This window comes from Panthera leo, chromosome B4 (genome assembly GCF_018350215.1).
Source record: "Panthera leo isolate Ple1 chromosome B4, P.leo_Ple1_pat1.1, whole genome shotgun sequence".
In the NCBI taxonomy this organism is placed as follows: Eukaryota; Metazoa; Chordata; class Mammalia; order Carnivora; family Felidae; genus Panthera; species Panthera leo.
Window position 1 is genome coordinate 7013377 of NC_056685.1, and position 15776 is coordinate 7029152.

Consider the following 15776-nt stretch of genomic DNA (forward strand, 5'->3'; position numbering starts at 1 on the left):
GTAAATAATAAATATTTATGAAGTAGTTATTTTTTAAATTTTTATCGTGTTTAATTCTGGCTTTCTCTGGAATCCACCGTGATTTCAGCCATGTCTGTAATTCCTGCTGTACATAAGCGAAGAAGGCTAGAAAACAGAGCCATAGTTCCGAGTGATCTACCTTGAGCTGGCCCCGCACCGGCCCCCGCGCGCCGGGGGCCCCGGGGCCCTAGCAGTTGAAAGGAAAGCAAGGCAATTTAAATTTGTAGTCTATGATTCGAAATTGTTTTGTTATCTGTACGTCTCTTTGACTGACTTTTATTAAACGGACGTGTAGATTCCCCCGAGAGAAAACAAAAACAAAAACAAAACAAAAAACATATACTGTAGCATTTTGTGTTTATATTGTTTTATTTCTGCAAATCTGTTCATGGAGATTGTGGTTTAAGGCTGAAATGAAGTATATTATGAATTTTTTTTCTTAAAGAAAACTCATCAAATTTCAGGGTATCACAAAACTTTATTATATTACTATACTGCCCACTATTTATTATATGTTATAGATGTCTGAGAGATAAACCAAATATTTTATTTTTAATGTAAAACATCAAATTTAACTTTATTAGCATATTTTAGCAACTTTGGAATAAATATGGACTTTTACTTGATTTTGGAATAATCCCGATTTGGGCCAGTGTAATGGATATCTTGAATGCTAGAATATGGGCTTTGAACCTAATACAAATATATTAATAGAAATTGTGATTTTTTTTTAATGCCAAGTAAATTGCTATTAGTGTATGAATTAGTCATATTTTAAAACTTATTATGTGGTTAGAGAAATGAGGTTTTCTGCCATGAATGTTAAATTGCAAATCAGTGGAAATGGAACCGACCTTTTAAGGGCGCAGTATTTCACTGCCCTCCTTGTTCTAGAAGCCAAAATGTTTCTCTCCCTGCAAGGAAACGAAGCATCCATGTTGAGATCTGTGTTTTTTGTTTTATTGATTTGAGATCATCGTAAATACTTTATACAGTATTTTCACATGCACAAATATACCCATTAGTGCTTTTTGGAGAGGGACGGGGGGTGGGGAAGTGCAAAATAAAGATTATTGGCTATTTCATAGTTTGCTTTTCCATTTTCTTTATTTAGGATTTAGTTCTTGAGGCATGGTCAGTGGATCTAAAGTTGCCACGTTTAAGTGAGCCGGTCATGCTACTGAAATAAGAATGGAGGTGCCTATATATAACTTTCTCCCCAATCCTACTGTCGAGAGACTTCAGCCCATAATACATTGAAGGAATTTCAATCAGTCGTTGTCCCTTGCTATTTCATGGTTGCTTTCCTAAATCCAGTTCGTGATTTTATAAATGGCCTTTGCAATAATAAAACCAAAGAATCATTTTCAGGGGGCCGGAGAGCTCGAGGGATTAGTAATGGAATACAGAGCCTTTCACCTCTAGGTCAGTGAGTCGAATCCAGTCCAGGTCACCAGAGACTCAGGGTCGTTACCATCTTCTGGCTGCTCGGTGGCCTGTGCGAAACGGGCCGGTGGCCTCAGTCTCTAGCGGACGGCCGCCCCGGGCACCCACCAAAGGAAGTGCAAGAAACTGCACAGGGAAACGTGGGCGCGAAAATAAAACACCCGTGTCACAAGGCAGGGTGGGAAGGCTGGGCATAGCCCTGCTCCGTTGAGTCGCATGCAGAAAAACAGACCGTACAGAGTGGAGGGGATTCACGTTGCTTAACGGAGCCCAAAGAAATCGGCGAAGACCTGGCCCATGCTGGGCAGGAGGGGAGAGGGACACGGGGAAGACCGTATAGTCCGGAGCGAAGCCTCAGGGGGCTCCAGGCATGAGAGGACAGTGCGTCTCGACTCCCACCGGCGACGACCAGCAGAGCAGCGGCAGCGTTAGGAACGGGACGCCAGGGGCCGGAAAGGCTCTGCCTCTGCAGCGGTGGCACGCTTCCCGGTGTCCTCACTGCACCGCCATCTGCCCTGGGCGGTCCACACTCTAGCCGAGGGGGGCGGGAGGGGGTGGGGGGGGACAGATCCGGGTAGTGATTTTATTGAAGGAGGTGGTATTTAAGAAGCAGAGACACCCTCACTCTTGGAAACAAACTCCGGGGATGAGAGCGTCTGCCGGTGGAGCCCCACGTGGCCGGCAGAGCACGACCTCTGGGAACCACACGGGGTTTCTCCTCCGAAGGCGTCTGCGGCCAAGTACAGTGAAGATCTTTATCCTCCGGCTGATTTCCTGGTTGCAAACGTCCCGAAGAAAATCGGAGGGTATCAGAGCGTTCTGGCTTCGTCGGGCTTCTTTTCAGAGATAAAATACAGTGCCTTCCTTCACTGTATCACCTAAACCGCCTTTGTTCCCTTTTCAATAGGACGGTCCAACCAAGACCTACCAACCAAAGTAAAGCAGAAAATGAACACCGAGATGTGGAAACGTCGCCAGTGGGAATGCTAATGAGTGAGGTTCACTAAAGGCACGCGGGCTGGGTTTTCAAGACAGATGCTCTTACGGCCCATCTCTTTAGATCACAGCACTTTTCTCTGGAAGGTTTGAGTCTGAGAGTAGAGGAGCTCCCCCAATGGAGGAAGGAGACAGATAATGTTCCGAAGAAGGGCTCTTCCCACAGCAGGGTCAGTCAGCCGCTCCTGTCTCGCATCAGTGGTAGCTCAGACGTACGAAGTGACTGTTTCGTCCACGCGTGCAGCCCCACAGAGGACACTGGAAATTCGATATTTAGACGGACAGCTGGACAGTTCCTGTGCAACATCACGTCAACATGACGTGCGGCTTCCGAATGCTCGGTGGCTCCTTACCCTCTGCATCCGGGACAACCCCGCCGTTAGTTTCTTTTGTAGGACAGTGGTCAACACTTCCATCTGCTGGGTCGGCAGTTTCCTGGGCGCCCTTCGTGGAAATCGCAAAAATGGGTTAGACCCAAGTTCGGTTTCCCCCGGGGTCTGGCCTGTGAGGTCTGCCGGCCGCTCCTCTTTCTCCAGGCCGCTGCCGCAATATACTTGGCGTTAAAATGTCATCTCGTCGAATCCTGAGAACCTTCCGTGCTGTTCCTCTGCCTTTTTTCTACACGTAGCCTTTCACCCCAACCTAGACTGCAAGTGGTTTTGATGTTCGTACAGAACTTTATGCTTCGGAACGTTCGTATTTGCAACAAAACATTTAAAAGCTTAGCAAGTGGTCCCATTATGGCAGGAGCTGGCAGAGTTGACATTAGATACGTCTACAGCCTCCAGATCTAAATGCGTGAGGCTCTCAGAACAGAAGCAACATATTTGAGGTCCTTTGCCCTAAACAACAGCGTCCTGCTACGTCCTTGCAAACTCATCCATATCATTGGTAACCTTTTGAAGCTGTGTCGGGGTTTGGGGTCTGGTCCTATTTTCGACTAACTGAATGTTTATAATGAGACGGTCTTGGGCAAAATGGTACAAACCTGAAGAACGTCACTGTCCTGTTCTTAATGAGTCACCTATCGCCGAGTTAAATGCTCTGAAGGAAATGTTTGTGGGGCGCCTGGGTGGCTCCGTGGGTTAAGCGTCAGACTTCGGCTCAGGTCATAATCTCAATGGTCCGTGGGTTCGAGCCCCACGTCGGGCTCTGTGCTGACAGCTCAGAGCTTGGAGCCTGCTTCGGATTCTGTCTCTCTCTCTCTCTCTCTCTCTCTCTCTCTCTCAAAATAAATAAACATTTTTAAAAGTTTAGAAATGTTTGTGCTCCTTCTAGTTATCTCACTGAGACCCATAGAACTACTTATGAGACAGAGTCCAAAACTATTATTATAAAACTATATCTTTTAAAAAAATTTTTTTTTTTTTTGTAGGAGAGAGTGTGCGTGAGCAAGGGAGAGGCGCAGAGGGAGAGAGAGACTATCAAGCAGGCTCCACACTCAAGTGCGGGGCCCGAGGCCGGGCTTGATCCACAACCCAGGGGCCCTGACCTGAGCCAAAATCAAGAGTTGGTGACTCAACTAACTGAGCCACCCAGGCGCCCCTCTGATCATTTCTTATATACTGTTTGGAACGTTCGCTAAACTTCTTTTGCTAGCTTTTAGAAAGCGAATTCTCTGTAAACGAATGTCTAAGTAACCAATCCCTCACCTTTCCTCTCTTCTGTTCCTCTTGAGGTTGTGTTAATACCACTTTCACAAAGACAAACAACAGGCCAGAATGTCTTACACTTAGCCGTATCCTCGCCCTTCTCCAAGAAATCCTCACCCGTCTGCCACAGCCTCTGCCTCTGGGCAGGCACATCACACACCACAGGGGTGCAAAGGCCAAAGGAGACACGTCCCCAGGGCTGTAGAGAGCTGTCACCGGCAAGCACACTGGAAACGTGTCCCGCACGTCGAAATGGATCCCGGCCGGAAGTTGACGGGAAGGGGACCAGGCCCGCCCGCTGTTTGACCAGCTCTGTCCCCATCCCGGTGCTCACGGTGTTTTTGATGGGCTTTGCACACGAAACTGATGCTGCTTTTCACATCTTCTCTTTGACACGCGTCTGGACTTTTTTTTACTGAATTGTAAGGAATCTCGCACGATAGTAGCCAAGAGCACACTTTCTTTTTTTGTGTTTTAAGTCAGGACCTGGATTTGAATCGTGGCTCCGATGCCCAATTGCTGAATGAAATTGAATAAATCGTTTCTCTAAATTCAGTTTCCCTCTCTGTAAAAAGAGTAAGGACACCTGCTTTAGATTGTTGTGAAATTTAACGAAATCGAATACCATCTTGTTCATGGTAAGAGCTTAGTATCTATTGTGGCTTTTTCTTTTTGAGCTTAATCCTTGAATATGTATTATCTTGCTCCTTCCATGAATTTTTAGTGTTCTACAAATTCTGGAATGTCTACGAGCCTCAGATTATGGGTTTGAACACCCCATCAAGAGAATGGGTTTTTTAATTTTGTTGTAATGTTTATTTATTTTTGAGAGAGAGAGAGAGAGAGAGAGAGTGGGAGAGGGGCAGGAGAGGGAGACACCAACTCCGAAGCAGGCTCCGGGCCCTGAGCTGTCCCCATAGAGCCCGCCGCGAGACTCGAACCTGCGAACCACGAGGTCATGACCTTAGCCGAAGTTGGACGCTCAACCAACTGAGCCACCCAGGCGCCCCAAGAATGATCTTGATATTACAGTCAAGACTTGAAAAGTTGGACAAGACAGCAACTAGGCCATTTTATTCTCTAATGATTTGATGATTAGACACAGAAGATCACCAGGAGAGCGGCTTCCTCCCAGTGCCCTCTTTCTCCAGAGTGGCCGGTGCGGCTCAGTTTTGATCACGTGTGCGTGGTGAACAGAGGCGGAGAGCGGAGGGAGACATATGTCACTGTCCCACACCCACGCGCATCGCATCCGTTAGCGGGGCCGTATGACCAATGTCAACATGCCGCAAGTCAAAATGCAATTGATTTGGCATTGGCATTTTCTAGTTACGCCAAGCAGTCTCGGGGAACTAAACAGAACAGCCAATCGCGGAGAACACGGCACCGTCGCTTTGCTGACGAACGTCAGTCCGTGGATGCAGCCTCTCCTGAACAACCTCAGGTTTTAGTGCAGTAAATGTATCCGATAAGGAGACCTAACTTGCACTTCAGATGAGGAGAGAGTTTTCTGAGCCTCAGAAATGTGATACAGCTGTAGGGACGCATTCATGTACAGCACACCCTCTGGTAGAGGAGACACCGTTGCAGCCCTTCTCTGGGGGTTGAGTATTTGGTTCAGGACACAAATATTTGTGCTCCTTAGCCGTTGCCCTCAACCTCGGGGCTCAGGCTGCCGAGGAACATCTTCTGTGAAATGTTCTATCATTTTTGCACTGTCCAATATGGCAGCCACGGCCACATGGCCTGTTGACCCTTGCGATGTGCCTCCTGGGAAACTGAACTTTTACCTTTACTACATTTTAACGAATTGAAATTTAAATACCCACAGGCGCCTAGCAGCTGCCGCACGGTGTAGCGCCGTTCTAGAACATCTGTACGATTTCCAGGGTTCGTATGCGTACGGACACTGTGTGAGAAGCACTAACGTCACAGCCACACGTTGTAACCATACGCTGTGTTCTGCGCTTTCCGTTTGAAGCAAAGGTGTCCTATGAGATCTATATACTCTTGGAGCTCGAACATTCCATGCTTGAGGTTTGAAAGGTTCTAGGTTCGCTCTGTTGGAGACGCGGTGACACGCGCGTGAAGTCTGTCCAATGCCTGTTACCCCGTCAAACCCGTAGGTGAAGGGACGTGTGTGTTGGGTCACGGAACCCGCTGGAAACTCCTTCTCCTCAACACTTTTAAAGTGTGGGTGTGGTTTCAGGTGACAAATAGGCCTTACGTAAAAAAAAAAGAAAGCAAATTAGCATACAAAAAGTAGGCACAGAAGCTGTCCTTTTCAGGTTGTTTACCTCTTGCAAGAGCGAATTTTATTTTGTTTTTATTTTTACTCAATGTTTATTTATTTTTGAGCGAGAAAGAGGCCGAGCATGAGCAGGGGAAGGGCAGGGAGAGAGGGAGCCACAGAAGCCGAAACAGACTCCAGGCTCTGAGAGCTGTCAGCACAGAGCCCGACGCGAGCCTCGAACTCACGAACTGGGAGAGCACGACCTGAGCCGAAGTCCGACACCCAACCGACCCAGGGTCCCGCAAGAGCAAATTTGATAAGGAAGAGCAGAAGGACGTTTCTCCAGCAGGCTGTGGCCTGGGTGGGGGGGGAGTGAGTATATTGACTCACATTTCCTGCACAGGCAGTATCTTTAATTACAAAGGGTCGGATAAAACAACATAGAAGCATTTAGATGGCTTATTGTCACTCAAATGGAAAAAGGCAAGTGGGAGAAAGAGTTTGTTTTCAGCTTACTGACAATTTTTCATTAAGTACATACTTGATGTCCCCAGGACTCTGAACCTATGTGCAGAATATCACTTGTCAGTAGTCTGTATTAGACTTTAGCGAAAATTTTGTACCGCATTGATTTACCCATTAAGATGAACACGAGACGTACTGGGTCCGTGGATATGCGCTCAATCTGTCGACATCTGAACTGCTCTCCTGACGTCTGCGGCATCCGGGAGGCAACACAGGCCGTTTCAACATCTACCTCATTTCTTGGATGGCTAGCTCTTTTTTCAAACATTTTTACCATCCAAATGATTGCCCCTGAACTTTGTTTCAGATCCCGAAAAACAATAGAGAAGGTCCGCTTATCGATTACAAAATACCAGGCCGATTCGAGGGCTTCGGATTACCAGACCAGCAAAACAAAGCTGGCCCACGTTTCAGTTGGTAGTCACAGACAATACAGCAATTTAAGGCCGCAGAAATCCTGACCGGATTCGAAAGATGGATGGTATTTCTGCCATACGAGGTTACTCACCTCTTTTCCCCAGCAACTGGTTAATGTTGATATTGGGCAGGTGCCCACTTTCTCCCTGGAAAGCGTATGAAACTTTGTGTATATGGATTCCTCTGAAGGACGTCTAGCTAAAAGCACATCGTGTCATTCTTACGTACACCTCACAACCCTTCGTACGTATATACCTGGGTACAATTTTTGCAGGCACAAAAGTCACACTACCTGGCTGCTATGTTTAATACCCCCCAGGCCCTTGGAAACAAGATGAGACTTTGCAAGCTCCCACGTGGTAAGCATGTGGCTTTAGTGCCCGGAGATCAGAAGAAAAAGAAAAGGTTTGGAGGAATAGTAAGGAAAGGTCCAGGAGAGCTCCCCACCTCTCCCAGCTCACATGTGACGACAGCCCACATCACTGGAACAAGCCAACTTCAACACAGCCCTTCGCTGGTCTTCGCTGGCGTGGTCAGATTTTTTTTTTTCCCCTTTTTCTCCAGCCAGAGAAGCCAGCCTTTCGTACTGAGTCGTGTCAGAAATCGGGCAAACCGTGTGTGCAGAAGACGAGTGGGAACGGCACGCCTTATGTCAAGGAGCAATTGAGGTTTAAAAAGTGTGCTAGAATTTCAGGAGCTTGATTGTTTAGACTCAGGTGAGGACACGAGCTCTTTGGGCCAAAAAAAAGAAAAAGAAAAGAAAAAAAGAAAAGAAAAGAAAAGAAAAAAAAGAAAAGAAAAAAAGAAAGAAAAGAAAAGAAAACAAAAAAAGAAAGAAAAGAAAAGAAAAGAAAAGAAAAGAAAAGAAAAGAAAAGAAAACATTAATCATGTTGTACCTAAGCCAACCCGCGGATCGGGAATTCAACTATGGAGCTGAGATATTAAGGCGATGTGGAAATGCGGCCGCGGAGTGAACATGAAAGGGAACATTCCAGATTCCCTGCCCCTCTCACACCCAATCTGATGGAGTCACCCGATGGGTCTGCGCAGGGGTAAACAGAAGCGGCTGCTCAGCCGTCTATCCAGTCTGCTGCAGGCTTTTCAATGGACTTCTATTAAAAAGCCAGCTGAAGGATCTCCTGGGATCAGCGTCCGCCCCGATGGGCTCAGCCACCCTGCAGTAACCACCCCCCGCCCCACGGGAAATGCAAAGCACCACGTGATCGCCCAGGTCCACCCGGGCTCTGGTTTCAAGGTCTTTCCTGAAAGTTGGCCACGGAGATAACCTGGTTTCCATGCTATTTATTGCCTAGGAAGGAGGAAGGGTTGGGCCCAACCCCTCTGGGATGTGAGTCTGTGGTTCCAGGGAGTCTGGGGAACCCAATCTCTTGCTTTCAGGACTGAGCTGCGCCACGGAGAGAATCCGGCCAGAGTTCTCTCTTAGAACCAAAATGGGAACTGAGTGACAATAGCTCTTTCTTAGTGGTGACACATTAAAAAAGAAGAAGAAGAAGAAGAAGAAGAAGAAGAAGAAGAAGAAAACTTTCCCTAGTACGTTAGGACATATTCCACCTGTGGCTCTTGCAAATTGTAATTGTTCTACGTTAAGAACGAGTTCCTTTTAATATTCGTTTTATTAACTGGAACATCATTTCAGCCAGGACCTCCATTCACCGGTGGCAAATCTGCGTAACTTCCGAAGCCCAGGATCACTTCTGCCATCAAAACTGAGGAGACGGCAGGTTGGGGACGATGATATGGGCAGATCCTACTCCACCCCTCGTCCCCAGCATTTTAGCAAAGATGAAATTCAAATGATGTTTTTAGTAAAAATGATCGCCTTCTTTTAAAAGATGGCATTAAAGACAACAGCATAATGGTAATTCTCGTCAACAGCACAAAAGTTTGGTCTCTTTCGAACCAGATTAGGGAACGGCTGCCTTCGATGTACTCTGAGGCTTTCACTTTGGGTGCGTTCTGGGCACAGCATTACTTGCGGCTTCATCGAAATAATGCAGTGACAAACCTCAGTAGGCAAGACTTATTTAAAGTTGGTGACAAAATTTATTTCCTCGGCTTTTAAAAATATGGGGCGCCTGGGTGGCTCAGTCGGTTAAGCGTCCGACTTTGGCTCGGGCCGTGATCTCCCAGTTCGTGAGTTCGAGCCCCGCGTCGGGCTCCGTGCTGACAGCTGGGAGCCTGCTTCCGGTTCTGTGTCTCCCTCACTCTGCCCCTCCCCCGTTCACAGTCTGTCTCTCTCCTCTCTCTCTCTTTCAAAAATAAATAAACATTAAATAAAAATTTTTAGGGGCGCCTGGGTGGCTCAGTCGGTTGAGCGTCCGACTTTGGCTCAGGTCATGATCTCACGGTCCGTGAGTTCGAGCCCCGCGCCGGGCTCTGTGCTGACAGTTCGGAGCCTGGAGCCTGCTTCGGGATCTGCGTCTCCCTCTCTCTGCCCCTAACCCACTTGCATTCTGTCTCTGTCTCTCTCAAAAATAAACATTAAAAAAATAATAAGACATAAAATAAAATAAAATTTTTAATAAAAACAAATAAATAAGTAAATAAATAATTTCGAGCGAGTCAAGTGCTGATACCCGATGACGTAATGTGTCCTCACACACAGAGAATGCTTCCTGCTCATTCAAAAGAGCTAAAAATTTGGGCCCCGTTCCTGGCACTTTAAATAAAGTTCCCTGTTCCGGGATTATTTATCATGGTGACTGCTTGCCATCAGTCATGAAAACTTAACAAAGACCTATTGGGTTTATCTATAGGCAGCTAAGCAAACATATCTTGCTTTTCCGTTATCTTCTTGTTAACAAAGCCCTATCAGGATGTTCTAAACATCAGCATTTACTGCACTGGGGCCCTTTATCTAGGATGATATATAGAGAGCCCATCAATTAGCGTGAGGGTTTGTAGATACCTGCCATATGTTGCTGAGCCCCAGCTGCAGGGCACTTTCCCTGCCCACCTTCTGGCCTTCGGCTCGTCTCCCCGATCAACCCGTCCGAGCGCCCCTGGTCCAGGCCAAGCTGGGCCAGCACAGCACAGCCAGCGACCGGGGCGGCTGTGCTCGGGACACGTACACAACCCCGTAGGACGAAGGTCCCGCACTGCAAAATGGGAGAACAACAACAGCAACAACAACACAGAGAAACACGAGCCCCACGGCGTGTTGGTTTTGCCCAAGCGTCCGGAAAGACGAACCCAAGAGCACAGGGTTGTTATCGCCCACTTACCTGATAGGGTTGGAAATGTGGAGGCAAAGTTTGCATTCCAGGGGGGGTGTCTGAGGGAAGCTACCGACCAGACCAGAGCGGCGTCTAGAATCTATAGCTTTACTCCCGATCGCGCTGCTCCCTGGCCAGACGCTCAGCACCGGTTCCCAGGGCCCACAAGATAAAGCCGCTTGGCCTGGCCTTCAAGGCCCTTCATGGACGTGCGTTCCTGCCCCTGCCACTTCTGCCCTGCTCGGGGCAGACATTTCTCACAGTTCATTGGCCTCTCTGGGCCCCTTCCTCAACCGCGTGCCGCGGAACTTCCCTGTGCCTTTCTGGAACGCCCTCTGCCCCCGCTCTGCTCCTCGAGCTCCTAAGCATCCCCTGAGACCCAGATCAAGCGCTACCAATTTGGTCGGCCTGTGGGGACACTCCCGGGCGCTCCCTCCTCTGGGCTCACACACCAACATGTCCTGCCTTTACTGGAGGGTTTGGTGCCTCTATAATTATCTATTTGCTTTTCTTTCTTTCTTTTTTTTTTAAGTGCTATCTATTTTAGAGAGAGAGAGACAGAATCCGAAGCAGGCTCCAGGCTCTAAGCGGTCAGCTTGAACCCGCGGACCGTGAGGTGGTGACCCGAGCCGAAGTCGGACGCTCAACCGCCTGAGATGCCCAGGCGCCCCGACTAGAGGCTGTTCTAAGTATTTGAGGAGCATCATCTAGTAACCTGTGTGCTTTATGACGGATGTGGTTACTAATACCATATAATAATATTGTGATGGGTTTTGGTGCAAGTGCCCAAGCTTTAGTAATCCGGATGGACTTTTTCCTAGGGCAGGACTTTGGCAGTTTGGTTTTCCCCAGGATGACACAGTTGGGTGGTGAGGGGTGACATTCGGTGCCTTAAGATGCAAGAGGGGACCCTGGAGGAAGACTCCCGTGGCCACTGCTGGATTTTCACCCCCCACTGACTGTCCCCCGACATCCCAGACATCTGTGGCCTTTCCCCTCGCGCCCCGCAGATGCCTGGCTCCAACACTCACGCAGACCCAGGTCTGAGACCACACCCTCCCATCCAACCCCGGCCCCGCGGGGAAGGGGACCGTGACGTGGCCTCTTTCGGCCTCCTCCTGCCCTCCACCCTCTCCGGGCAGCTGGAATCTTCTTTTAAAAAGCCGGGCCAGGGGCGCCTGGGTGGCGCAGTCGGTTAAGCGGCCGACTTCAGCCGGGTCACGATCTCGCGGTCCGTGAGTTCGAGCCCCGCGTCAGGCTCTGGGCTGATGGCTCGGAGCCTGCATCCTGTTTCCGATTCTGTGTCTCCCTCTCTCTCTGCCCCTCCCCCGTTCATGCTCTGTCTCTCTCTGTCCCAAAAATAAATTAAAAAAAAAAAAATAAATAAAATAAAAAATAAAAAAAAAAATAAAAATAAAAAGCCGGGCCAGACACTGACACCCATCCATACTCGGGATCTCTGCTGGGGCCACCGCAGCCCGCCCTACACCCCACGTCCCCTCCCAGCCCCGTCAGGGCGTTCTAGATCCTGTTGGGAAGGCGAGCTGGCCCGAGGGTTCATTTCTCTGGATTACGTTGCTGGAGGAGGTCTGTAGGTGTGGGAAAGGTCTCCTCCCTTTCTGCCCGGCATCTCGCCTGCACTAGGGGCCCCACGGCCCCGCGGGTGGGGGTGCCGTGAAGGGGCTGTGGGGACCCACGTGGGATCTTTGACCTTGAGACAGGCGCGTTCCTCACTGGGCAGGTGATGTCCCCTTTGCGGTCGAGAGGAGAGTGCCGCCGCACTCTAGGAATAGGACAGGAGTGGGGGTGACTCTGGCCCTCCTCACCGCCTGCTCTTGGAGACAGACCTTCGGGCCATCACAGGCTTGGGGACAGAGGTTGACCCTCGGAGCCCCATGGGGCACCTTCCTCCTGCTGATCTAGGAGCCCGGCCCCTAACCTTCTACCGTGCCACACGTCTGTCCCTGCGCAGCTCAGGGTCCCCACGGGTGTCCGCTGAGCTGCTGACCCGCCGGGTGCCCCCGACAGGCAGCTATGGCGGTGCCTGGAGGGCGCTCCTTTGGGACGTGCCCCTGGCTGTGGGCTGAGTGGGAACGGGGCGAGGTAGGCGCTGTGGGTGGGGGCTGTAGGAGCCCAGGAAAGTGGTCAGTCACCGGGCTGAGAAGCCGGTGGAGGCCGGGCCTTCCGGGCTGAGTTCACAGAGGCCTTTGAAGCCCAAGACTCATACCTTAGCGTCCACCACCCCTATTCAAAAATAAAAAACAAAAAACAAAACACAAAAAAGACAAAGACTTGGAGGCTGAAAGTGGCAAAAAAAAAAAAAAAAAAAAAAAAAGGAAGGAAGGAAAGAGAGGAATTGGGAGACGTTGAGGGAAACAGAGGCAGCCGTCATTCGCGGCTTTCCTAACTGGGGAAGAGAATGCTTGCCATGCTGGAGAACACGGGCGGTCTGCCGCTCTGTCTGCCCACCGGCCCCTGCCCCAGGCCCATGCGGACAAGACCGGGAACCGGAGCCGTCCTTTCCCCAGCGCCCCCTCCCCGACGTGCTGGACACTGAAGCGGCCACCAGCGGGCCCTGGAGAGGGCCCGAGACCCCTGCGCTCCGGAGCCGGCTCGTCCCAGCGGATCCCGCAGGCACCTCCAGGGACAGGCAGAGCCCAGGCTGGAGAGGAGAAAGGGATGTTGCCCAGGGGGGACCCTGAGGGCCTGGGGAGTGGGGGGGGGGGGGGGGAGGGCAGGTGACTGGACATCAAAGTACGCAGAGAAGGAGCCTCCGATAACCAAGCGGAGGTCCGCGGCCTGGGAAGCCCCCTCCCACGTCTACACTTGAGATGTTGCCCCTGCCTCTTATCTTCAAGGTCCCAGAGGTGGCGTCGGAGGAGACCCCGAGGGCTGGCGGGGAAGTGAACGCACCTCTGGCCCCAGCGCCGCCGCCGGGGTGCGGTGTGGGCGCGCGCACTTGACGGTCCCTGTGGGGCCCGCGCCCTTTCAGCGCAGTCACCGCCGACACAGAGCGGGACAATGACACCCCCGGGTACAAGTGCAAACTAGTTTCTGTGTTGGGGGAAAAAAAAGAGAATAAAAGTTTAATAAACGTGTGCTGTGTTGTGAATGACTTTGCGACGACCTCTGCTGCAAATGGCCTATGCATGCGGAATAATGGTCTCCTTGCAGAGAGGGAAATAGCTTAGTGCTATCGTCGTTGCCTCGGTAACCATCAGAGTCCCCATCTAGCAAGAGAGAAATGAGTTATGAAAAGGCTTGAGTGAAGAAGGGATTAACACATGATCCCAGGGACAGTATGTCAATCAAAATCAACTGAGAAATTACACTGCTCTATTTGAGAATTTCTCCGGAACCCGAACGGTAGTGGAGTCGGGTGCGTATTTTTTTTTTTTTTTCTCTTTCTCTCTCTCTCTCTCCCTCTCTCTCTGTCTTTTTAATTTGAGAAGGAAGGGGGAAAGTAGCATCGTGATTAGTCTTCATGACTATCATTGAGAATTACACCGAGGGAAGGGAGAGACTCACCAAACGAGGGTTGTTTAAGAAGACAGCCCCCCTCCAGACCTCCCCCCCCCCCCCGCCGCCCCCCGCACAGTCCGGGCACCTCGCTCTGGTGTCCCGCCCCCACCCCCCACCCCGCCCCCGCTGTCCCTCCTGCCTGGAGCACAGACTCACTCGACGAGAGGCCTGGGGCCTGGGCGGCCTGGGACGCACCCCCAGCCATGCACGAGGAGGGGGGAGCTGGGGCTGGGGGGTGCTGCAGGCTGAGGGTGAGGGCGTAGACGGTGCGGACCTGGGTCCCAGCTCTGGGCCCTGGACAGCAGCCTTCGAAGCAACCTCTGGCCTCCCCTCGATTTTCGGCTCCCCGCTGGGGGACCTAAGCGGCTGAGTCTGGCGCACCCCCCGGCCCACCCGCGGGACCCCCGCGCAGAGCAGGGCTGCGCCCCCCGCGCACGCAGACGCGGCGCACCTGTGAGCGCGCCCCCCGCGCCGCACCCTGAGCGCTGACAGCCGGGTCAGAAATCGGGGCCAAAAGAGACACCCTTAAATCCCACGCAGCACGCTCCGGTTTAATCCATTTCTGACACCGCGCGCGGGTCCCCGCTCTCCGCCCCAAGGCTGCTTCTGCTGGGACTTCCGCTCTGGCGCTCGGAGTCAGGCATTTTGAGAGCAACCTCCATCCGCTCCCCTCCCGCCCCCCCCCCCCAAAAAAAAAGATGTTCTCCTTTGGAAACACTTAAGAGGCACAAGACAGCGAGGAGACAGCGCCGCAGGACCTCGGGTGGGCTCGGTAGGGAAAGCTGGACTTCCCCGGGGCGGTGACCCCAGGATCGTCGCTACAGCTCCTGGCCACCGAACTCTGGGCTTCGGTGGAACCCCTCAGTGCTCGCGTGAGGAGGTGTTCGGGCTCAGGCTTCTGGAAGTCTGTCTGGCCAGCGCCTGTGGGCCAAGCTGGGGGCCGTCCCGGGGTCCCCAGGGTGCATTGGAGCTGGAGAGCCCGTCACCTCAGGCGCCCTCCACTCCCGATTAACCGCCCTGGGCCCAGTGCCTGCCCTTTTTCCCAGCAGGAGGGGACCTTGGCCATCATCTTGTCCAACCCCCTCAATTAGCAACTGAGGCCTTGAGCTGATAAGAATTACTAAAGGTACACATCGACAGGGCCGAGAGGAGACACCAACTTCAACCTCGATTTGGAAAACTGGCCTCATTAAAAAAAAGAAGAAAAGAAAAAGTTTGAAGGAACTTTTCTCAAACTGAGAGCCTTACTTTGCCTCGGGAGGGCGAGGAGGTGCGAGGAGGTGCGCTCAGCGGACCTCTCCACCCTCCCACCCACCCGCGCGCCCGCCCACCCATCCGTCCATCCGCCCTTCCACCCTTCCAGCCGCCCACCCTCCCTCCGCCGGCCTGACTCCCCTGTGGGTCCCACACAAGTTTCGAGTCCCGAGCGCCCTGCACGGTTAACTAAACCGCCTTGACCCCGGCGCTATTTGATATTTGCCTCCTTGACACTCATTTAGGAGCGCGCAGCGGTAACGCAGACATTGGACAAGTCCGGCCTGAAACCGAAGCCCTGTGCAAGGGGGGAGATGGGGAGAACCTGATAGCTGGAAACTCGTTTTCTCCAAAGGCTTTCGGGACATTTTAGCCCGGCTTCAGGCCCTCGGAGCGCCAGGGCGCCGCCAGTGCGGGTGTAAACGTTAAATGTTAGCTATTTGTTCCAATGATTGGCATGAAAATCGACTCTG